This window comes from Chrysochloris asiatica, unplaced genomic scaffold, assembly GCF_000296735.1.
Source record: "Chrysochloris asiatica unplaced genomic scaffold, ChrAsi1.0 scaffold00176, whole genome shotgun sequence".
Taxonomy (NCBI): domain Eukaryota; kingdom Metazoa; phylum Chordata; class Mammalia; order Afrosoricida; family Chrysochloridae; genus Chrysochloris; species Chrysochloris asiatica.
The window spans coordinates 1,175,001-1,199,534 of record NW_006408694.1 but is presented as its reverse complement, the minus strand read 5'-3'; the positions used below and the strand labels follow the sequence as shown (position 1 = coordinate 1,199,534).

General features: G+C 40.8%; 1 protein-coding gene across 1 annotated transcript in view; it reads left to right on the top strand.

Annotated features, from left to right (window-relative positions):
* The window catches only part of XKR4 (XK, Kell blood group complex subunit-related family, member 4), a 674,599-nt gene that overhangs the window by 36,812 nt on the left and 613,253 nt on the right, over nt 1-24,534 (top strand). The window lies entirely within an intron of this gene.

Here is a 24,534-nt window from a genome sequence, read left to right as displayed (position 1 = left end):
AACCACATGAAATGCCATGTAAAAACTGTTGTTTTATGTGGGGCAGTATTCCTATCAACTTGTTACAAAGAGTCAATGATTCGGGAAGATGTCCACTTGAGTCTTGTTAAAAAGTATCTTTTTTGTTTTAAGGCACACTAATGAGACTCCTGGAGTCCTGGTGTGGCACTATAGAATAAACACTAGACCACAAAGTCATTTGAATTGCAAGGCTGGCAGTTCAAACTCACCAGCTGCTCCTTGGAAACCCTATACAGTGTCGCTATGAGTCAGAACTGACTTGAAGGCACTTAAAAACAACAATGAGTCTCCTGTTGTGGCTGTGTAGAATCAGCACTGGACTTCAAACCACAAGGTCTAAAACCTGCCATTTGCTTCTTGGAAACCCTATACAGTGTTGTTCTGAGTTGGAACCAGTTGCACTGTACTTATTAACAACAACATCAATGAGACTAAGGCAAGTGCATTAGTTTAGACAGCTTGTCTGTAGTTGCCTACTCATTGCAGAGACACGTTTAAGTCTCCTGTCCCCTCCTCACCCCCTTTTTTTTCTATAAATAAACCTGTGCATGTATGTACTGGATTCCCAGTAACTTTTTGACCTACAGTCATTTGTATGTATGGAGGTTGGGATATACTGGAAAGAGTTGCAGTGATTTAATTAAACTCAGGAACTCTTGAGTGAGAATGCCTTCATCCATTTATTTAATGAATCAGGATTTAATGTTTGCCAAACTCTGAACACATCAAAATAAATAAGATGTGTTGCCTTCTTGAAAAATCACCATTTTGTGAACTGTTCTACCTCAAATATTGGGCCACGTGCCGTCAGTAGTGGTAGGAATAGAATTATTTGGGAATATAGGGAGGAAGGGAATACTTCCGCTTTGAAGGTTTCACACAGAGACAGACTTTAGTGGGACCCAAGACTTCTTCTAGTAAAAAATTTGGAGAAGAAAATTCCAAGCAGAATACAAAGAAAGGGCAGAGACATTGGGTACTTTGTTATGTAAGGGAAAACAGTCTTTAGAAACTGACAGAGAAAGACTGCCAACACAGTTCATTTGGGGTCAGACTTGGGCACTCTCCTTAGGAGTCTGTACTGGGTTCTGTGGGTGAATGGAGAGTCCTGGAGGAGGCCCAAATGACTTGTCCAGATAGATCTTTTTGAACAGTTGCCCTTTAGCAGTAGTAAGGATTGAATGGCAGGCAGGTGAAAGTATTGAAGAAGCACACCTCTTGTACTTTTCAGAGTAAATAAAATAAAGGAAAATGTGGGTGGGGTAGCCTTGAAATATATTTTGAATTTGAAAATGCTCTAGAATGAGTGAATGCAATGAGTACACTTACATAGGTGTGGCTAGATCCTCATTAAGGATTTGGATAGTACTGGCTAAGAACTCTTATTATTGAGTTATTGGAAAAGGCATAAACATAAACAGAGTTGGGAGCATGTTAAATAAAGATGCTCTGTAAATGGAGGCTGGGCAATTAAAAAAGATTTACCAGAGTAAAGCTAAATACTGTATAGTGGATAATTAACGGGCCCTTGACAACTGGGTAATAACCACCCTGAACTTTCACAATAGTTCATTAACATATGTGCTTGGCAGAGGAAGGTTGATTTTTGCAGTCAACACTAGCTAGCTAGGAAATTTTACCCCTGAAGTTAAGGAGGGCTTCTGAGTGAGTCACTGTGGCGATTAGCTTCCCCAACCAAAGGTGCCTAATTTTGTCATTCATTCTTGGACTTCTTGAGCCTGTGAGAAGCTGGGTTGTAAATTCCATCCTCCCTTTCCTCAATTCTCTTGGCTCTAGATGTTATTTTGGCTTTCAGTAGGATGCTTCATTCTTACTTTAGGAAGTCAAGTTCTTTGTGTAGGTTGGTGAGCTCCAACCTGGAAGGGAACCTCTTTGTAGATGATGGAGTAGTACCTGAAGGGTTAGGACCATTCAGAATTACGGTATGTGGCAAATGCTCAACCTCTCATGATCTTTGGAGCATGGGTTGTTGTTGTTAAGTGCCGTTGAGTCAATTCCGACCCATAGCAACCCTGTATAGGGTTTCCAAAAAGCAACTGGTGAGCTTGAACCACCAATTTTGCAGTTCAAATGGCTTTGCAGTCTGGTGCATTAACCCACAGTGCCACACCAGGAGCATGGGTTAGAAACCAGTTAACAGGTTGCAGCTGACTCTAGTCCAATTAGTGGTGACCCCATGTGTAACTGAATAGAACTGTGCTCTGTAGGGTTATTGGTAAATTTTTTGGAAGTTGATCCCCAGACCTTTCTTTTGAGGTGCTTCTTTTTGGACTTGAACCTCCAATCCAAGCTTATTAAATCTTTGCATCACTTTAGTAGCACTACAGGCTAAGAAATCTCATTAAATAGGGTGTTCTTCAGAGCTAGGTACTTAGGAGACCACTGAGCCTTTAATTTAAATTTTTCTTCATTTAAATACTTTGTGTACCTGCCTTAGGCCAAATTCCCCTCCTTTGAGGGCACAAAGAGTGCAACAGCATAGCATGCTAGTCTAGAAAAAAATCAGAATATTACAAACTTGTCCAAGTTACAAATACATCAAAATTTGGGAGTTCATTGATTTTGTTGTTGTGTGCCATCGAGACACACTCCTTCTTACTAAATGGGTCAGTGTCCCCAACTGCCCTGTAGCCTTACAACACAAATGGAGGAAACACACACTGTGCTTCTGCAGCACTTAACCTGTAAAGTACAAGCTAGAGAGCCAAAGTTGAGATGTCTGTAAAACCATTGCACTGTAGCCTATGTATTTGTAAAGGGTTTCTGAGTGGCTGGTAGGTTTGAACCACTGATCTTGCAGTTGCAGTCCAGTACTTATACTACAGTGCCTCCAGGCACTGGAATCCAACTTAGGACTCCAGCTCATTAATTAGAATCTATTTATAGTACATAGCACATAATGATTCTTAGATGCAAAATGAGTAAAGCAGTAAGATATTTCAGTTTTCATAATGATGCATTTAGTAATGTCTTAGGCTGGGTTTTCTAGAAATGCAAAACTAGTGAAGCTTATATAGGTTAGCCCATCCCAAGTCCATGAATCAGATGTCAGGTCAGAGGCTTCTGACCCATGTAGCTGCAGGACCGATGAACCAAGATCAGACAGCAGGCAGGCAGGACAAGTAGGTAAGATGGCAGGATGTTGACTACTCCCTAGGATCAGCAAACAATAGAGCTAGCCACTGGCTCAAGTTCAAAGAACCAGAGGTCGGATGATAAGCCAGATGCAGTATCCAGACATAGCAGAAAGCAACAAAATTTGCTGTAGTGTCCGATAGATTGGAAGTAGGTCACACTTCTGAGGAAATTTCCTTTCAGTTTATTGACTGTTCATAGCAGATCTCATCATAGAGTTGATTATATTCTACTAGATCTCATCATGGGAGATTATTATGTCTTAACTACCAAACCACTAAGAATGCTGGCAGAGTAAAGAGGACACAAAACCTTAACTATCACAGGCAGCTATATAGAATTACTCTGTCAAACATCTAGACTTTGTATTCTGGTCTGGCTCTCTGGTTTTACACAGGTGAAAGATGGTCTATTAGAACAAGTTTTTTTGTTCTTTTATTGTACCTTTGTAATTAGTGATTTTCATGGATTTGTCAATTCACTCAATAACTTATTTCTTAAACAAAAAGCCCCAAGGAAAATACATTTTTCTTTTTCACAAATGTATTTTTACTGTGGTTACAATGGTAAGACTTTCTAGGAAAGTGAGAGCAGGATAAACAGGAGAGATGGGAAGGAGAGAAAGGAAGGCTCTGAGCTGTGCTTCAGTGGTATGTATATACAATTTATAAATGTTTTATACCCAATATTTATAAATCAGCTTGCTTGCCTTCAATAATCATCTCTTTCTTATTTTGGAATTGCAGTGCAGTGAATTGTTTCAAATAGCAAGGGATGGGTGGTGCCACTTTTTGGGGGGAGGGGGGTGGCAGGACTATGTTATTGATGCAGATTGATGTTTCATCACATTGTTCAATTTCACTTCTAGATTCTCTTCTCTCTAGAATGTAACTCCATGAGGGCAGAGTTCTTGTCTTATTCACTGAAGTATCCCCAGCACATAGATGGGGCGTGATACATTATTGCCAGTTAATACATATTTGATGATTAAATGAATTAATTGAAAAATGAGAAAATTATTAGAGGACTTTTTTCTTTTGTTTTATCAAAGATTTGCATAAACTCCTAATTTCACCTATGAAATAACGGAATCCAATAAAATATTATATGAACCCCAGACCAGCTCCTTGCAGCATGCCTGACACTCTCCTTGCTGAATTTTACACAAGAATCAAGCAGCTAGTGAGTGAAAGACTGTATTTCTGCAGAGTGCAGATTCACTTGACCTCAGAATGTAGACATGGGAAATCCTAAGTCAGACTGGTTCCCTGGCCTGCAAACATTCTAGAGGCTTATTGTTGACTGCCAATTTCCTTGGAGAAAGTCTCAGGAGGGGCCCCACTGAGACAGCTTTGGACCTTCCTTGCCAGGTCCTGCTGGCTTCCTCAGAAGCACCCTCAGAGACCCATATGTGCGTAATACACTCCTGTTGCAGTGCCCCACACAAGATCCTGTGGGCTTTATCATGATAGCATTTCTGATTGGACAAAAACAAGTTAAGAATAATCATAGAATCTCATGACTTTTCCCTACTTGCATGTCACCATAAATTTTGCTTATTTAAATATCACTATTTGGAGTTCTGGTGTGTTTCCATAGGATAAGCACTGAACCTCAGTGTAGATTTAAACCTCAGGGTGGGCAGTTCAAACTCACCAGACATGCCTCAGAAATCCTATACAGGGTCGCTATGAGTCAGAACCAACTCAACAGCACTTAACAAAATCTGTAAAATATAGTGAATTATATGTTAACTGTCTTCTATCCCCTGCCTTCCCCAATACTGTAAACTTGCATGTATGCAGTTCACAAATTCTTCTCACAGATGCCTGGCTTAGCAGATTGAACTTAGCTTTCCCAAACAGGCAACAGTGCTCTGTAAATGTAGTCCCCTGTCCTGTGCTCTTTGCCAGCAGTTCTTTCATTCTTCTGCTTGCAATCACTGTGCCCTCTTCTCAGCTTTTCCCACATCACACTTTAACCATGAGCATAACTGGTATTCCTCTCCCCCAGCCACTTGTTAAGATGGATGAATAGACAGGTGGAAAGGGGAGGGAGGGAGGAATAAAGGAAGGAAGGAAAGTAGAAGGGAGGAAGAAAGGAAGACATTTTGAAACTTCAAGTACTATAGGAGATAAGCACTGGATGGCAAGGTCTGTTAGAGCTGCAAGATCAGTGATTCCAAGTCACCAGCTGCTCCTTGGAAACCCCGTTGTTAACTGCTGTCTAGTCTGTTCCAACTTTAGCAACCCTGTGTAGGGTTTCCAAGGAGCAACTGGTGGATTTGAACTGCCAGCCCTGTGGTTGGGAGTCCAGTGATGATCCTACAGTGCCACACCAGTGGAACCCTGCACAAAGTTACTATGAGTCATAAGCGACTCAACAGCACTTAACAACAGTCTTATGCTAGAGACTCCAGATTCTGTTTAAAAACTGCATTTGTGGTGACCTGGAAAGCTGAAGTGGGCAGCTTAAGAGGATGACTATGTACCAGGGAATGTTTTGTTCTTATGGAGATGTTGGAGTAGCAATTCTTGTGTTCAGTCCCTGTTACTGTAAGTGCCAAACAGCAGGTGGTAGTTCTGGCACAGTTGCTGAGTTGCTGGTCACTCTCTCCAGCTTTGTGGCTTCTGGTCATGTAACATCCTAGTTTTCTTCTAGAACCAGCCCAAACATTCTTCATGTCATTTAATACTTTGCAATTAACCTTTCTATACTTATACCAATAGGGGTGGGTTCAATATTGTCTTAGGCCGGGTTCTCTAGAGAAAAAAAAAACACCCAGTGAAGCTTATGGATGTTTATAAAAGAGATGTTTATAATAAGGAAATGGCTCATGCAGTTGTAGGGCAGGGCAGGTTCCATGTCCGTAGATCAGATGAACCAAGATCAGCTCAAGTCTAGATGATGAGTCTGATGCAGGATTCAGAATCAGCAGAAAGCAAGCAACTTTTACCAGAGTGTTCAATATATTGGAAGCATGACACAACCCGGAGGAAACTTAGTTTCAATTGATTGTTCACAAAAGATCTCATTAGAGTTAATTACTTTTTATTATATTTCATCCTGTGGGATTACTAAATCTTAACTGCCAAACTGATGTGAATTCTGGCCCGGTCAAGTTGACAGAAAAACTTAACTGTAACAATCCACACTTTGTCACCTTGGCACGTATACATATCTCCTTAAATCATAATTTCTAAATAAAGATAATTATAAAGTCATACTTGTGTCTAACATGTAAACAAACACCCATAAAACTGAAAACACACTAACTACATTTACATTTTATGTTTTATAAGTGAACAAAACAAAGATATTTGATGCACACATAAAAGGAAAAAAAAACTACTCATTAAAGCCTTCATTTTTGAAACTGGCCATGTGGACATAACTGGTATTTAAAAATACCTTCCTCCACCACCCAGTCCATATTTCCTTTGCCCTCAGGAAGTGCCTCAGCTGGTCATGACTCTTTACCTGACAGGGTGACCCAAACCTTCATTCCTGAAGGGTCTGGATCATTAGTTGCCATTTCAGAATTGAGTTGCTGTCATATACCATTGACTTTAATCACAAGGCATGTGATTTCTCTAAGAGAAATTCTAAGGAATCTCCTGAATTCCACACATATGCTTCTTTATCTCCATTATTTTCTATCAATCCGATTTCCCCTTGGTAATTAGGATTAGTCACACCACCCAATACAGTAACTCCCTTCTATGCATGTTGATCCAGAGGCATAAGGAGTCCAAAGTAGCTAGGGGGATTCTTAACTTCTATTTCAGTGCAGTCAGTGTTGTTCCTCCCTGTGGGAGTATTCCTTCCTTTGAAACTAAAAAATCCAGATCTGAAGAGCATAGGGCTACAGGGACAGGAAGCAAACATTTTTGGAGGGGTCACTAGGAATACTAGTGAGTGGTGCCACTCCCATTTCCACCCCTTGGTTCCTGGACCCATGCATTCTGGCTATTGGAGAAACAGCACCACATGTTGGACGTTGAGTAGAGTATATGCAGCCTCCTGGAGAATATTGCCCTAACCCTTCAAGGTATTGCCACCTAGCTGACACTTTCTAAAGACAACTTCCATTATTCAGTAAAGCCATCTGTTTCAATATGGTAAGGAACATGGGAAGACTAGTGAATTCTATGAGCAAGGACCAATTGCCACACTCCATTTGCTGTGAAGTGAGTCTCTTGATCCAAAGCAATACTTTATGGGATACAGTGACAGAGGATAAGACAAATGGTAGTTTTGGCAGAAACATTATGTGCAGGAAGGTAAATCCATATCCAGAGTTAAGTGTCTATTCCAGTAAGAACAAAATGCTGCCGTTTCCATTATTGAAGTGGTGTGATGTAATCAACCTGAACAGGTTTTTGGCTGATTTCTCCGAATAATGGTCCCATATTTCAGACTCGGTGCTAGTTTCTGCTGCTGAAAGATTAAGCACTCAGTAGTGGCTACAGACAGGGTCACTATGAGCCAGAACCAACTCCATGGTACTTAACAACAACAGTGGCTACAGAGAAGTCAGCCTTTGTGAGCAGAAATCTGTGAGCCCATGCATAACCTCCATCCCTGCCATCATGGCCACTTTGTTCATGAACCCATTGGGCAATGACAAGAGAGGCTGGGGAAAGATGATTAGTTTCTACAGACACTACTATGCACTTGACTGTTAAATCCTCTTCTGTCGAGGTAGCCTTCTGGTGATCATTCACATGAAATACAAATAATCTTCATTTTTTTTGTTTTGTTCTCCTCAGAGAAGTCTATCCACATACCTCTTCCCTCTATCTCCTTGTTACCAACTTTCCAGTCTGTTTCTTCCTAGTCCCTGACCATCTAGCAAAATCATTGGTCACAACCCATGAATCGGTGTACAGTTGTACATCTGTCTATTTTTCCTTCCAAGTAAAATCAACAACCAGGTGCACTGTCCCAAGGTTTGCCCATTGAGAGTATTGCCCTTCACCACTGCTCTTCAGGGAAATCCCAGAAAGGGGTTCTGATGCTGCTACTATCTACTTTTGAATGGTGTTTGCATATCGTGCAGAACCATCTGAAAACCATGCATGAGTTTTCTGTTCCTCAGTCAACATCTGAAACCATAGGTTCAGACTGGGAAAAAGAAGGTAAGGTGACTGCAATGGAGACCATGGGCATGTAACTTACAGTACCTTCAGGTCACCATCATGCCCAATCTCATTTATACCATTTAAATTTAATGACTAAGTCTTGCTGTACACATCCAACTTTGTGACTCTGTGTCTCAAACAACACCCACTTCCTGATCAGCATCTCTGGTCACATGGTGTCTTGGTTACCCATGATTATATGTTCAGTCTCTACCAAAGCCCAGTAACTAGCCAATAATTATTTCTCAAAAGGAGAGTAGTTATCTGCAGAGGATAGCAGGACATTGTTCCAGAATTCTAAAGGCCTGTTCTGTGATTCACAAATAGGGGCCTGCCAAAGACACTTCCACTGACACTTCAAGTACCATAGAGTCAACTGGATCGAGTGACGGAGTGGCTTGCACCGCAGCCTGTACTTGTTGCAGAGTCTTCTCTTGTTCTGGGCCCCACTCAAAAGCTAGCAGCTTTTTAAGTCACTTGATAAATAGGCTAGAGAAGCACACTCAAATGACAAATATGTTTCCTTCAAAATCCAAAATGGCCCACCAGATATTGTGTCTCTTACTGAGTTGTGGAAGGGGCCAGATGCGAAAACTTATCCTTCACTTTAGTAAGTATATCTTAACATGTTCCACACCACTGAACCCGTAAAAAATTTACTGAGGTGGAAGGAACCTGAAGTTTTGTCAGCTTAATTTCCCATCCTTCTAGCTAACAGATGTTTTGAACCTTGATACTTCTTCCTTACTATGTCCAATCAGAATAATGTCATCAATGTAATGGGCCAGTGTGATATCTTGTGGAAGGGAAAAGTGATTAAGATGCCTGTGGACTAAGTTATGACATAGTGCCAGAGAGTTAATATACCATCACATTGAAGGTGTATTGCCCCTGAAAGCAAACTGCTTCTGGTGATGCTTTGAAACTAGAATTGAGAAAAAGGCTTTGGTCAGCTCAATAGCTGCATACCAGGTACCAGGAGATGTATTAGTTTGCTCCAATAATGAATCCACATTTGAAACAGCAGTTGTGATTGGACTCACCACCTGGTTAAGTTTATAATAATCCTGTCATTCTCCAAGACCCATCTGTTTTTGGCACAGGACAGGTAGGTGAGTAAATTGGGGATGTGGTGGGAATCACTATCCATTTATCCATCAGGCCATTGATGGTGGCACCAATCTCTGCAATCCTTCCATTAATGTGATAATTGCTTTTGGTTTGCTGTTTTCCTAGGAAGAGGCAGTTCCGCTGGCTTCAGGGACCCACTGGACCCACTGAGAGATAGTTTCTTAGCTAAAACTCCATCAATAACTTGACCTCCATATGCTTCCACTCTGGTTGATCACAGTAACATTTGAGGTCTCCTGGAATGTGCCAATTCAGAACCAGTGTCCAAGAGTCCCCAAAATACGATTATTTCCTCGCCCCCAATGAACAGTCACTCTTGTAAAAGGCCTACGTCCCTTTGGGGAAGGGTGGGAGAAAGACTAACAGTATAAAATTTGAGCAGTATAAAGGGGATGCATCCTCCCCTTCTTTCAGGTGGCTCTGGGTCTATTGACTGGTTCATTTCTGGGAATTAAAGAGTCATGGCCACTCATTGCCATTAATTTGGCCTAGAATTCTTTCATTTTTACCGATCAAATAATTATTTAGTAGGCTTCCCATCTGTTTTACTCTTAAGAGACAGTAGCCAAAACTATGTTGTTGTTGTTGTTAAGTACTGTGGATTCAGCTCTGACTCATAGTGACCTTGCACAGGGTTTCCATGGCTGTAAATCTTTATGGGAGCAGAAAACCTCATCTTTCTTCTGTGAAACCACTGGTAGTTGTGAACTGCTGACCATGAGGTTAACAGCGCGATTGGTAACCACTATGCTACTAAGTCCACCCAAATCAAACTATTCCATTGTGGTAACTCTAAATACATTGTCTTTGCCCATTAAGTGCTGCCACATGACCCCTACCACCATGAGGTTTAATCAGCCCCCATTATAGTTAGGTGTTTCCAATTGGGGTGGTTCCCACTGTCAAATCTGATTTACACAAAATAGCAACCACAACAGTCTTTAAGGATGCTGGGACTCCCTTTGCAAAGGTATTCCTCGCTGTTGTGATAGAAGGTGTGCCTTCTGGGCACTCTGGAGTCCTGGTGTGAACTGTGGGCTAATGCATCAGATTGCAAAGTCCTTTGAACTGCAAAGTTGGTGGTTCAAGCTCACCAGCTGCACCTTGGAAATCTTATACAGGGTCACTATGGGTTGACGGCACTTAAAAATAACAACTGGGCACTCTGTATGTGGGTATGGATCTTGCCTGATAAATCCACTCTAACATGCCAATTGCCGTATGCCTTTGGATACGTTTTTCTACTGTATACCAAGGCAAGTCTGCTAATTCAACTTGATTTATTGTAGGCCACTGAGAAATTCATGCTTCCGTGAACCAACCAAATAAACTATTACATCCTTTCTTAACCTCTTAAGGTAAAACAGTGATTGAAGAATCTGTCCTTAGTTGACCCATATTAAAAAAGTCACACTGATGCAATTTTATGTTCCTTGCACCATTCCCACACATATTTTCCTGGCTTCTTATTGTATATATTTGAAAAATCAAGCAGTTCCTTTGGAGTATAGCATATCTCTTTCCATGCCACAATTTGTACTCCACCTTGTGGGACTTGCTGGGATTTAAGTCTAGTTATAGGTCTAGAAGCAATAATGGGTGGTAGTTATATTTCTTGGAAATATTCAGCAATGTCTTGTAAGGCATTTGCCTCAAGTATGTCCCAGAGACTTCCCCAGGTGCTGCCCCAGGCAATATCTCAGACAGTGACTCATCAGCTACACCTTAGTTAATCTTATCACCAGAGGCTAAGAAGGCTAGTTCTGTTTGCAGAAGTGAGTCAGTGGAATTTAGTGGCTTCCTGATTATCTGCCCATATGTCCATATCTCAAGATTCATGATCCCATTTCTTCTCAGTCAGTGTCCTCATTTTAACATCAGACACCTTTTAACTCTGCGAATTAAGCTGCCATTGTAATTTAGCAACTATTATAGTTGGAGTCCTGGAATGGCACTGTAGGATAAGCATTCAACCACAAGGTCAGTTTGAACTACCAACTACTCCTCAGAAAAACCCTATACAGGGTCACTATGTTTCAGAACTGATTCGGTGGCACTTAACAATTAGACTATGGGTTTAGTTTTTGGCAATATTAGCCCTACTTCTGGTAGCATAGTGGTTACTAATTGGGCTGCAAATCTCACGGTCAGCAGTTCAAAACTACCAGCTGTTTCACGGGAGAAAGATGAGGCTTTCTGCTCCTGTAATGATTTACAGCCTTGGAAACCCTATGCAGGGTCGCTATGAGTCGGAACTGACTCCACAGCACGTAACAACAACAATTACTAATAAGTCTTTATTTCAGGATACAACTGGAAACTTTGAGATCATTAGACAAATAAACAACATTCTTATCAATAGAGAAAAGACTGAATTTGTCAAGGACTTCATTCTTCTTGGATCAACTATCAACACTCAAGGAAGCAGCAGTCAACAAATCAAACAACATATTGCATTAGGCAAATCTGCTGCACAAGCCCTTTTTAAAGTGTTGAAGAGCAAGGATGTCAGCTTGAGGACTAAGGTGCGCCTGTCTCAAGCCAGGGTATTTTCAGTAACCTCATATGGATGCAAAAGCTGGACAGTGAATAAGGAAGACCATAGAAGAATTGATGCTTTTGAGTTGTGGTGTTGGAAAGTGCCATGGGCTGCCAAAAGAACCAACAGATGTGTGTTGGAAGAAGTGCAGCCAGTGCTCCTTGGAGGCCAAGATGGCCAAACTTCGTCTCTCATATTTCGGACATATTGTCAGAAGGGACCAGTCGCTGGAGAAGGATATCATGTTTGGTAAGATGGAGGGTCAGAGAGAAAGAGGGAGACCTCCAACGAGATGGATTAGCCAAGGTAGCATTGATGGACTCAAGCGTGGCAACAGTAGTGAGGTCGGCCTAGGATCGGGCAGTGTTTTGTAGTACTGTGCATAAGATCACTATGAGTCAGTACTGACTTGATGGCACCTAACAACAACAACAGGCTTTCTACTCCTGTAAAGATTTACATCCTTGGAAACCTGTAGAGGGTCGCTATGGGTCGGAACCGACTCGACGGCACTTAACAACAACAACAACAACAACAAAAATGTTTTGCTTGAGTGGTAGCTAACTCCAAAGCCTTAAGCTGGCCTTTTTACCACTTGGTCTATTGTAAATATGTCCAACCAACTTCTCTGTACTTCTCATTCGGACAGTATTACAGAAAAGTATCAAGCACATGATCACCCAAAGTCCTGCTTCTTTTTAATATGTAATCTATTGGTGGTAATAATTTGGGTATTAATAATATGGCCACCTCATGCCATAGATTAGCAGCACCCTCACCCTCTTAATTAGTAGAGGCAATTATCAGTGTCTTTAAAATTAGTCAAACTTGAGAACCAATGTAGAAAATTCATCCTTATGATTTTATTTCTCTAGAACCAGTTTCATTACCAAATATTTTAGGTGGAGCTCTCTGGAGAAACAAAACCAGTCAAACTTACATATGTGTATATAAAGAGAAGTTTATATCATGTAAATAGCTCACATAGTTGTAGAGATAGGAAAGTTCCAAGTTCATGGGTCAAATGAACCGAGATCATCTGGTCATACAACAGACAGAGCGGTCTGGCAGATCAGATGACAGGCTGTTGATGACTCCCAGGATCAGCAGTCAATAGAGCAAGGCCACTGGATCAAATCTGGATGAAGAACCATATGCAGGATCCAGACCCAGCAGAAAGTAAGCAAGCTTTGCCCGAATGTTCAGTATATTGGAAGCAGACCACAACCCCAAGACAACCTCCTTTCAGTTGATTGACTGCTCACAGCAGACCTCATCATGGAGTTGATTATATTATAGATCTCATCATGTGGGATGACTGTGTCTTAACTGCCAAACAGCTGAGAATCCTACACCAAATTCACATAATACTTTAACTCCACACATGCTCAACACATACATTTTAAAAGGAAAATTTTCTTTCAAAGGGCAGAGGTGGAGTATGAAAGAAGACCAGAGAAGTTCCATTCAACTTTTCATTAGACTTTCAGTTCTTGTTAGCTCTCTCAAATACTGCTGGTAATTAGAGGTAACTGCTTTGGGGTGTTCCAGTTGAAATCTCATGCAGTTTTCCTAGGCATCCACTCTTTCATTTAGTCATATAACATGTGTTGATCAAGTATGTCATCAAAACAACAGAACCTAGGCATACTTTGATTTATACCTTGTGTCCTTTCCTTGAAGTATAGTCTCATCCTATTTCAATTCAATAAGTGTTAACAAGATTTTTTTGTTTTGTTTTGTAAAATAGGGTTTAGAAATGAGCAGGATTTAGTTTCCAAATTACTGGGAAATCTTCATCCAGTTGTATAAACAGATAAGCAAACCAGTGCAGTGCGATCAGTCCTACATCAGTGGCTTGTATTGACAGCTGGTTAACACACTCAGCATTTCTCCAATGTTTATTCTGTTTTGCTAGTTCATTTTATTATGAGGCAATGAAAAGAATTGTTAGGACAGCTTAGGCGCCTGACCTATTAGAACCAGTGTCCATTAGAATCACCACATATCTCATATGGAGTCCTGGTGTGGCGCTGTAGGATAAGCACTTGACTGCAAGATTGTTTTGAACCAAAAGGTCAGCAGTTCAAACTCACCAGCTGCTCCTCGGAAACCCTACACAGGATCGGAATAGACTCAATGGCACTTAACAACAGTTATCATTGAGGTGAAGCAGGAGCACTCTCAGCTGAGCCCGGCTCATCTAGCCTCAGCCAAAAAGTTTTACCATCACCTCTCTGAATGAAGACAGGTAAAGGAGAAGTGAGTCCAGTCTGCCTCAAAGGCAAGCCTTGGCAATTGGTATTGAGTCACTTTGTCTTAGGAAAGCATGTATGTAAGGAAGGTAAGAGAAACAGGAGTTGAATCTCTCTTGGAAGATTGTATACAATTAAAGTTCATATAAAACTTGTCAAGTGAAAATAAGCTAGTTATATAGTCCTGGAATTTCAGCTCTTCCTATATGACTCTGCATCAAACAGATTTCAGGTTCCTCATTCTGGGGAATGCTTATAGGAGAATTCTCTTCAAAAATTGAATGACACAGGTACTGAAAGTGTAAATGGCCCCAAATATCATTCACATTACAGCACTGTTATTCTGAGACTGAAACACAAGTCCATGGTCATGAGTATGAATTCATACAGGAATTTGGTGAAATGTGCAGCAATCTTTTGTTCAAAGAATCATTTCATCAATGGTGGTAGGCTAACTTAACATATATAACAAAGAACTTGTTATTTAACACTTTTTACACTTATAATTTAGTGACATTAATGCCATTCACAATGCTGTGCAACTGTTTCTACTGTCCTTTTCCAAATTACTCCACCGCCGTTAACAGTAATGTAATAGCCCACCTATCTCCCTCCCTCCCACTTCTCTCCCTCCCACTCTTTATACATTTGCCTATTTCATCTAAGTAGAATCAGTTTTTATCCTTTGTAACTGATTTATGTAACTGAATATTTTACCTAGAATAATGTTTTCCAAGTTCATCCATGTTGTGGCATGCTGCTTTATGTCGTTGTTGTTAGGTGTCAAGTCAGTTCTGGCTCATAGAAACCTTGTGCCCAACAGAGCGAAACATTGCCGGCTCCTGCGTCATCCTCATAATTGATTGTTATTACGCTTGAGACCATTGCTGCTGCCACTGTGTCAATCCCTCTCATTGGGGATCTTTCTCTTTTACATGGACGCTTCACTTTACCACACATTCTGTACTTCTCCAGGAACTGGTCCTTACTGATGTCTGAACTATGAGAGACAAAGTCTTGCCATCCTTGCTTCTAAGAAACTTTCTGTCTGTACTTCTTCCAATACAGAATTGTTTGTTCTTCTGGCAGTCTATGGTATTTTCTGTATTCTTCAACACCATAACTCAAATCCATCAGTTTTTCTATGGTCTTATTCATTTTCGAAGTATATGAAGTTACTGAAAATACCTTGGCTTGGGTCGGGCACACCTTAGTCCTTAAACTGATTATCTTTGCTCTTGAATACTTTATAGAGGCTTTGTGCAGAATATTTGCCTAATGCAGTATTCCCTTTGATTTCTCAATTACTGTTTCCTTGAGTGATGATTGTAGACCTAAGCAAAAAAAGAAAAAAAAAAAACATATATATTTTTTGTTCTTCCTCGTAGGCATATGGATATTATCCTATCATAGACAATGTAGGATTTCAAAAATAATCTTGAAATGTTCTTTTGATGAAGGTTTCAGTTGCTAAACATTCAAAAGTAGTCCACCTCTCCTTCTTCCTAATCTTAGTCTGGAAGCTCAGCTGAAACCTGTCTACCATGGGTGACCCTGCTGATATTTAAAGTACTGGTGGCATAGCTTCCAGCATCACAGCATCACAAATTGATAGAGAAGTGGTGAATGCTTCTGTATAGTTGAGTAACAGTCCATTCTATGTATGTACCACAACTTTGTTCATTCATCTGTTGATGAATATTTAGGTTGTTTCCACCATTTGGCTATTGTGAAAAATGCTGCAATGAACCTTGGTCTACAAGTTTCTATTGTATTCCTGTTTTTCAGTTCTTTTGGGTATATAGCCTAGGATTGGTATTGCTTGGTCATGATAATTCGTGTTTAACTTTCTGAGGAACTGCCAAATGATTTTCCACCATGACTTTAGAAGTGAGTAAGGATTCCAATTCCTCCATATCATTGCCAGTATGTATTATTTTCCATGTTTTGGATAGCCATGCTAGTAGAGGTCAGGTGGTATCTCTTGGTGGTTTTGATGGCGTAGTAGATTACAAATTGGGCTGCTAACTAAAAGGTCAGCAATTTGAATTCATCAGCTGTTCCCTGGGAGAAAGATGAGGCTTTCTGCTCTGGTAAAGATTTACAGCTTCAGAAACCCTATAAAGGGTCACTATGAATCAGAACTGACTCGATGGCACACAACCACCACTACCAAAAACTTATTAGAGCCCTGGTGGTGTAGCAAGTTATGCTTTGTGCTGCTAACCAAAAGGTCAGAAGTTCAAATCCACCAACCTCTCCATGAGAGAAAGATGGGGATTTCTACTACTGTAAAGATTTAGAAACCTTTTACAGGGTTGCTCTGAGTCTGAACCAACTCCAGAGCCCACCACCACAACAATGACTAATGGAGTCCTGGTTTGGCACAGTAGGATAAGCATTGGACTGCTAACCTAAAGGTGGGTAATTCAAACCCACCAGCTGCTCCTCAGAAGGGTCTCTGTGTTGTAACCAACTCCACAGCACTTAACAACAATGGAGACTAATGGAAGTAACACTGGTGGTGCTGTGGGTAAGGCACTAGGCTTCTAACTGCAAAGTTGGTGATTTCAAACCCAGCAGACATGTTGTAGGAGAAAGATGAGGCTGTCTGCACCTGTAAAGGTGTACAGTCCTTGAAACCTGACTCAGTGACAATGGATTCGGTTTGGTTAATGACTAATAAGAGTCCTCTGATGCAGTAAGCACCTAACTTGGAAGCAGGCCTGGCAATCTGCTTCTGAAAGGTCACAGCTTTAAAACTCTGTAGAGTGCAGTTCTACTCTATGCACACGAACCAGAATCCACTTAAGGACAGCACAGTTTGAAACTACCAGCAGCTCCACGGGAGAAAGCTGAGGCTTTCTGCTCCCATAAAGATTTACAGCCTCAGAAACCCGATGCAGAATCACTATGAGTCAGAATCGACTTCAAGGCACAAAACTGCCACCACAGTAACCATGATTGATGACATCGGACATCTTTTCGTGTGCTTGTTGGCCATTTGTACATCTTCTTTGGTAAAATGTCTATTCAAGACCTTTGCTAATTTTCAGTTGTGTTGTCTTTTTAGTATTAAGTTGTAGAAGTTCTTTTTATATTCTTGATATTAAATTCTTACCAGCTATTGATTTCTAAACATTTCTCCCCCAATCTGTAGTTTGTGTTTTCATTTTATTGATAAATTTACAAAGATTCTTATTTCCCAACTGAAGTCAGAAGATTTTAAATCAGATTAGGGAAACAGTGGTCTCCCAACAAGATAAGTATTTTTCAGCAAAGTGCTAAGAAGGAATGATGGGATTTTTTTTCTTTCTAGTTACTGACTGTACAAAAAAATGGCACTAACCTTGCCTCCCACAGCACTCTCTACTTCTCATCTGGGTTCAGTAAATCATTGCCATGAGCACACAGAACTCAGATACCATTCTCACAGTTACGGGGTTCACTGGGGAAGTCAAAATGCAGGATCAGAAAATGCTCAGGGCACAGTTTTGTCAGTCAAGACGACCTTTCAGCCATGCTCACAGACAGGTGTGTCTGTGCCCCTCTGTCTGGCCTTTGCCATACCCAGGCAGTGTTACAAAGCTCTTTTAGGGCTGCTGATCAGTGCTCACAGGGAACACTACCATAAGCCTCAGCCTGAAGGCAGCTCTGTAGGTCAGCAACCCTAGTTCCCCCAATTAAGTGCCTGAGGAATCCCACTGTACAAGTAAGCTCCCTGTCCAAAGCCACTCAGCTTTACTTGCTCTGTGGGCTGGGAAACCCACCCATCTGTCTGGTGCTCTGGGTCATGGTTCTGCTGCCACAACTTTCTGCCCCTGGGTCAAAAGTCAGTGCACAGGGATCTCAGGGACAAAGGACTCCCTTCTCTCCTGGCTTTTCTTCCTTGATGGTAGTTAGATTCTCCTTTCTACTTTTGAAAGGGCTCATTTTATACCCAGCAGGATGCCAAAATTGACTAATCACAATTAGCCTGTTAGCAATTACTCACAACTGCACCATATAATCCATTAGCATCTTCCTCTACCTTCTCTTACTGAGACCCATCAGGAAAAGTTGTTTGGTGGGAGTGTACAAAGACTATGGCTACTTGTTCAGTGCCATTGACATGGTTCCAACTCATAAAGTCCCTGTATAGGATTTCTGAGGCTGTAAATCTTTATGGGAGCAGAAAGCCTCATCTTTCTCCTGTGGAACAGTTATCCACAGTGTATTCTGAGAGTCAATATGCTCTAGTGGCATAGTTGTTACAAATCGGGCTGCTAACCTCAAGGTCAGCAGTTTGAAACTACCAGCAGTTCCCTAGGAAAAAGATGAGGCTTTCTGCTCCTGTAAAGATTTACAGCCTCGGAAACCCTGTGCAGGGTTGCTAGGAGTCGGAACTAACTCAACAGCACTTAACAACAACAACATATTCTGAGTGAAGGAAATAATTTCCTAAGATAAAGAGTAATTCCCTCAAGGTACTTTGTCCCCATGGGAAAATTACAATGAAAATAATTCCGGTATCCTCCTTCTACAAGTCTGGTGTCAGAAGGCAAAACTGCCTGGCATTCTGCTTGCTTCCAGAACTGTACTGGCATATGAAATCAAGTGGAGTTAAAGTAATATTTCAGTTTTACCAACTGTTTTCTTCATGGATCTGTAATACTTTGACTTCACTTTTATGGGTTTGGGGACATAGACCTGTATAATTCATTATTTGATTACAAAGTACTTGGTTGATTTAGTACCCTGGTGGTTGATCGCTGGTGACCTTAACCAAAAAGGATCTGCTGAAGCGAGGTGGGCAGAAGCCAGATGTTTTAGGTGGAGGATTGAATTAGAGGATATGAGTGGAGAATAGGGAGTGTAGGCAATACTGGAAAAGTGTAGCTGTGAGGACTAGAAGCAGAGGGAGAGGAATATGGGTCCATATTCCTCTTGTTTTCCTTTCCCATTCTTTTGTGCCTTGTTATATTTTAAATGGGAGCGTGGAAAAATATTTGATAGAGTTAGGAAGGGAGAGAGAAGAGAGAGAGAGAAGGAGTAGCTGCAGAAGAAAGGGAGGGAGGGAAGAAAGCAAGGAGCAAGGGAAAGAAGAAACTGATAATACCCAGTCCAAGTTTGGTTCTGTGCATAAGGTTTCTAAGCAGCAGTGAGGGATGCTAGGGATGAAAGAAATGGTCTTTCTCAGGCAGAGAAAGGAGGAGCCATCTGTTGCAGAATGTAGGTGTAAACTGACCAGACACCTATTTGAATTAGAGGCAAGACCATTTGCTAGGGTTTGAGGGGGAGAGCTTGATTTCAAGTTTTAAGAAAAAATTTTTGAAATAGTCACTTAAGAGAATGGAAAAATAAGCTGACATGAGAAATTTGGAAAGGGAAAGGATCAGAGGCCCAGGTGAATTTAATGGTCATAATTTATGGCGTGGAGTTCTGGTGTGGTGATGTAGGATAACCACTGGACAGCTAACAAGGTTGGCAGTTCAAACCCACCAGCCACTCCTCAGGAATCGTATGCAGGAACCAATTAGACAGCACTTAACAACAAACCACAATAACAATTTATAGTATTACCAGTCTTCCTGAATCTGTGGGTTTACTCTGTAGCATTGAATTCTCAGGTGCTTTTGTCAGCATTCATTGAGCTCTTACTTTGTTGTTGTTGTTAAGTGCCATCGAGTCAGTTCCCACCCCTAGCGATCTATATAGGGTTTCCAAGGCGCAGCTGGTGAGCTTGAACCACTGACCTTGCAGTTCAAATGGCTTTGCAGTCTGACACATTAACCCACAGCACCACACCAGGAGCTCTTACTATCAGGTGTTATCATTGGCACCAAAGATACAACAACTGACGTTCCAAAGGAAAATAAAGACCCTAAACAAAGAAGCCAAAAAATAAATAATATGTCAGATAACAAATTTTATGAATAAAAGTTAAGCAGGGAGAGAATACTCAAAGTGGGGAGGAAGGCTCTATCTTATGGAGAGTGGTGAGGGAGAGTATTTCTGATAAGGTGACCTATGTGCAGAACTAAAGATTCCTGAGTATCCCAGGAAGCAGTAACACACCTGGAATAGTCACAGAAGAAAAGAAGGTCAGTATATGGCTGGAGCACAAGGAACAAATGTTCAAAGGTGAGGGAAGAAAGGCAGAAGGACCACACCCCACGGGTCATATTGACCACGGTAACGTGTTTGGATTTTCGTTTGGGAAAGTGGGTTGTAGAAGGTGAGTAGTGAAGTTCATTCATTCTTTAACAAGGTTTTCCTGGACTTGTTGAGCAAAGCACAGAGGACGAGAGTTGAAGACATTTGCAAGAGAGTGATTGGAACAAAACTGGCTAAGGGAGCAAATTGAGAAAAGGAGGGGACTAATTGGGAAAAGTGGAATGGTCCATAGACCATCACTTGCATAGTTCACAGTTCTGAGGAGGCCACCTGGAAGGACAGGCAGTTGTGCCCAGTGATTGAGAAGGCAGAATAGAAGCAAGATGTTCCACTCACTCAGCAAACTTAACTGAGTGTTGATTGTAAGCCATGTACTCCTTTTCAAACTGAGGAAGAAGAAAGAACAAAGCCTTGATATGGGGGCTCTGCCGCTTCCAGAATGCGGCTCATACAGAGGCTAAGTGACCTGCAGATTGTAGGAATGACCCCGTGAGTGGACACCTTGGGCCCAGGGTCCCCAGTGTGTCTCCGTTTGCTCATTTAAGCCCCTTTGAATTGAGCTTCTTTTGGAACACCTGTATACCTTGGTTCTGGCTAGTCTTGGATGATGTTTTTAGTCTCTAATCCTGCATGTCTGTGTGACCAGTTGACCAAGCCCATTGTCTTTGAGGGCACTCACAGACTTGTAATGCATGTGTGTATGTAAGTATTTTTTGTAGGCCTGGCATAGTCTCTTGTAAAGAGCAAGTTAAAGGTTGTAGTTGTTGTGTGCTGGCAAGTTGGTTATGACCCATGACCCTGTGTAGGGTTTCTGAGGTGTTACATCTTTGAGGGAGCAGAAAGCCTCATCTTTGTCCTGTTTGGACTCGAACCATGGACCTTTGGTTTACAGTTCAATGTTTATCATATGGAGGTATAAATAATCTGACTCATACTGTACTTTGCATTGCCACTGTCCCAAGACCTGGATATTCAAAGTTTGATACTTACCTGGAAGATGGTAAGTATCAAAAGTAGAAATGTAGAATGTTGGGCTACACCACAGATCTATTGAACCAGATTCAGAACTTGCATTTAGCAAAAGTCTTCAGTGATTCATGTGCCCATGAAAGCTTGAGAAGCCTGCTGTTGAGTGTCTCAAAGAAAACTGCAGTTGGTTTTTTTTCTCTCCGTTTAAGATCATAGTTCTTACTCCAAGCTCATTCTAGCAGGCTTTCTCTTTCTTTGAATAAAATAGGAACATTTGTATAATTACTTTGCTAAGAAGTAGAGGATATATCATCTAATTACTTGTGTGATGGGAAATCATTCCCTATTCTTTCAAGATCTTGATCCTTCTGTCTTGGAACTGGGATCTCTTTAGCTTCATCCAGTGTCTCACTTTAGCTTACCTTGAACTTTAATAACTTTTATTATATTAAAAGTATTTTGTTATTTTATGTAAAATGTTACAAAGCAAACTAAGTTCCCATCTAATAATTTTTATACAAATTGTTCCATGACTGGTTGTCATTTTTACAAAGTGTCAGCATTCTTATATTTCCATTTTGTTGTTTTGTTGTTTTTGTTTGTTTGTTTGTTTCCATTGATCCAGCTTCCCTGTCCCTCCTTGCCCTCTCATTTTTGATTTTGGATACATGTTGACCTTTTGGTCTCATATAGTTGACTGTTTAAGAGAACACATTATTCCTAGGTGATGTTGCTTTTTTTCTAAACCACTTTATTATTTGGTTGAAAGTTGACCTCTGGGTGTGATTTCAGTTCCAAGTTCAAAGGGCATTTAGGGCTATAGTCTCTGGGGTTTGTCTAGTCGTTATCAGTCCAGTAAGGTTGTCTACATTTTTGTTTTACTTTTGTCCTCTCTTATCCAGGACATTTCTGTTGTGTTCCTGGTCAAAATGATCAGTAGAGTTAGCTGGTATCTATCTGTTTCTTCTGATCTCAGACTAGGGGAGACCATGATTCATATGGGCTATTAGTTTCTACTTTGAGTCTTTGGTTTCTTCATCTTCTTTTACTCCAGATAAGTAAAGAGCAATATTTGTATCTTAGATGGCTGCTCGCATGCTTTTAAAACCCCAGATTCTACGTGACAAATTAGGATGTAGAACATTTTCTTTATGAACTATGGTATGACAATTGACTGAGTTCACCCATTAGATTATGCTCCTATGACTTAATCTAGTAAACCGATCCTGCAAGGTGACTTGGTACATCTAGGAAATCTCTGTAACCATACCCGCTGTGTGCTTTATTGTTGATGTTGTTAAGTACCCTTGAGTTGGCTCTGACTCATAGTGCTCCTGTTTAGGGTTCCCAAGGAGTGACTGGTAGGTTTGAACTGCTGACCATGTGGTTGTACTACAGTGCTATACCAGGACTCCTGCTTTATTATACATATGATTATATATTTAACACATAGAAATGTATATCTATATATTATTCCAGATATACCAGATACACCTATACATGCATGCACATGTGCACCTACTCACATATGGGGGAACTTCAAAAAGTTCATGGAAAATTCCATGATCTTTCAATGCCACTTTCCCATGAACTTTTTTGAAGCCTCCTCAATGTTTTCTTAACCACCACCACTATCTGGAAAGTGATCCCTCTCCTTCCCAGTCCCATTCTTGGTAACCACTGAAGGAGGCTTGTTTTCTGTGTGTATACCTATAGCATGTTGTTGTTGTTGTTATGTGCCATCGAGTCAGTTCCGACCCATAGCGACCCTGTATAGGGTTTCCAAGGGTGTAAATCTTTACGGGAGTAGAAAGCCTCATCTTTCTCCCGCGGAGCAGCTGGTAGTTTCGAACCGCTGACCTTAAGGTTCGCAGCCCGATTCATAACCACTACGCTACCAGAGCTCCTATACCTATAGCATAGTGGTTACAAATCGTGCTGCGAACCTCAAGGTCAGCAGTTTGAAACTATCAACTGTTCCGCAGGAGAAAGATGACGCTTTCTGCTTCTGTAAAGATTTACAGCCTCGGAAACCCTGTACGGACTCGCTATGAGTCGGAACCGACTCCATGGCACAAAACAACAGCCTATTCTTGACTTTTTAAAACAGTGAAACCATAAAATATTTGTTCTTTTGTAATAGATTTATTTCACTCAGCATAATGTCCTTAAGATACATCCATGTTATGTTTCTTGGGTTCCTTGTTATATCTTGTAGTTGTGAATTCTATTGTCTTACGTTCCACAATTTGTTTATCCATTAATCTGTTGATGAACATTTATGTTATTTCGGTCTTTTTGCTACTGTGAATAATGCTGCTATAAAAATAGGTAATGCATATGTCTGTTTGTTCACTGCTCTTTTTATCCCTAAGATACAACAACAACATATCATAAGGTATTTCTAGTTCTAGGTATTTTGAGGATGTGCCAAACCACTTTCCATAGTAGTTATATTCTTATACGACGATTCCACCAATCTCCCCACAACCTTGCTGATTTCTTCACAACTAAGCATTCGTTATATTCTGCTTTTTGATCATTGTCAGTTTTGCATGGGTAAGATATTGTTTCATTGTAGTTTTAATTTGCGTCTCTGTAATTGGAGTCCTGGATTTGCACTGTAGGATAAGCACTGGACTGCTAACCAAAAGGTTAGTGGTTCAAATCCACCAGTTATTCCTCAGAAGCCCTGTGTGGGGTTGCTATGAGTTGGAATTGATTCAATGACATTTAACAGCAACAATTGGAGTCCTAGTGTGGAGCTGTAGGATAAGCACTGGACTGTTAACTGCAAGGTAGGTGGTTCAAACTTATGCTTCTTGGAAACCCTATACAAAGTGGCAACTCAACAACACTTAATGACAACAACACGGCTAATGCTCCCGAGTATCTTTTCATGTGATTGTTAGCCACCTGAGTGGCTTCTTTGGTGAAGTGTTTAATCATGTCCTTTGCCCATTTTTTTGGACTGGATTATTTTCCATTTGTTATTGAGTCATTGAAGTTTTCTGTTTTAGAGATTAGACCCTTATCAGATCTGTCATTGCCAAAGATTTTTCTCCAATCTGCCCTACCCACACTGTTTTGGTGAAGTCTTTTGAAGAGCCTAAGTACTTAATTTTTAGGAAGACCCAGTTACCCAATTTATTTTCTCTTTATT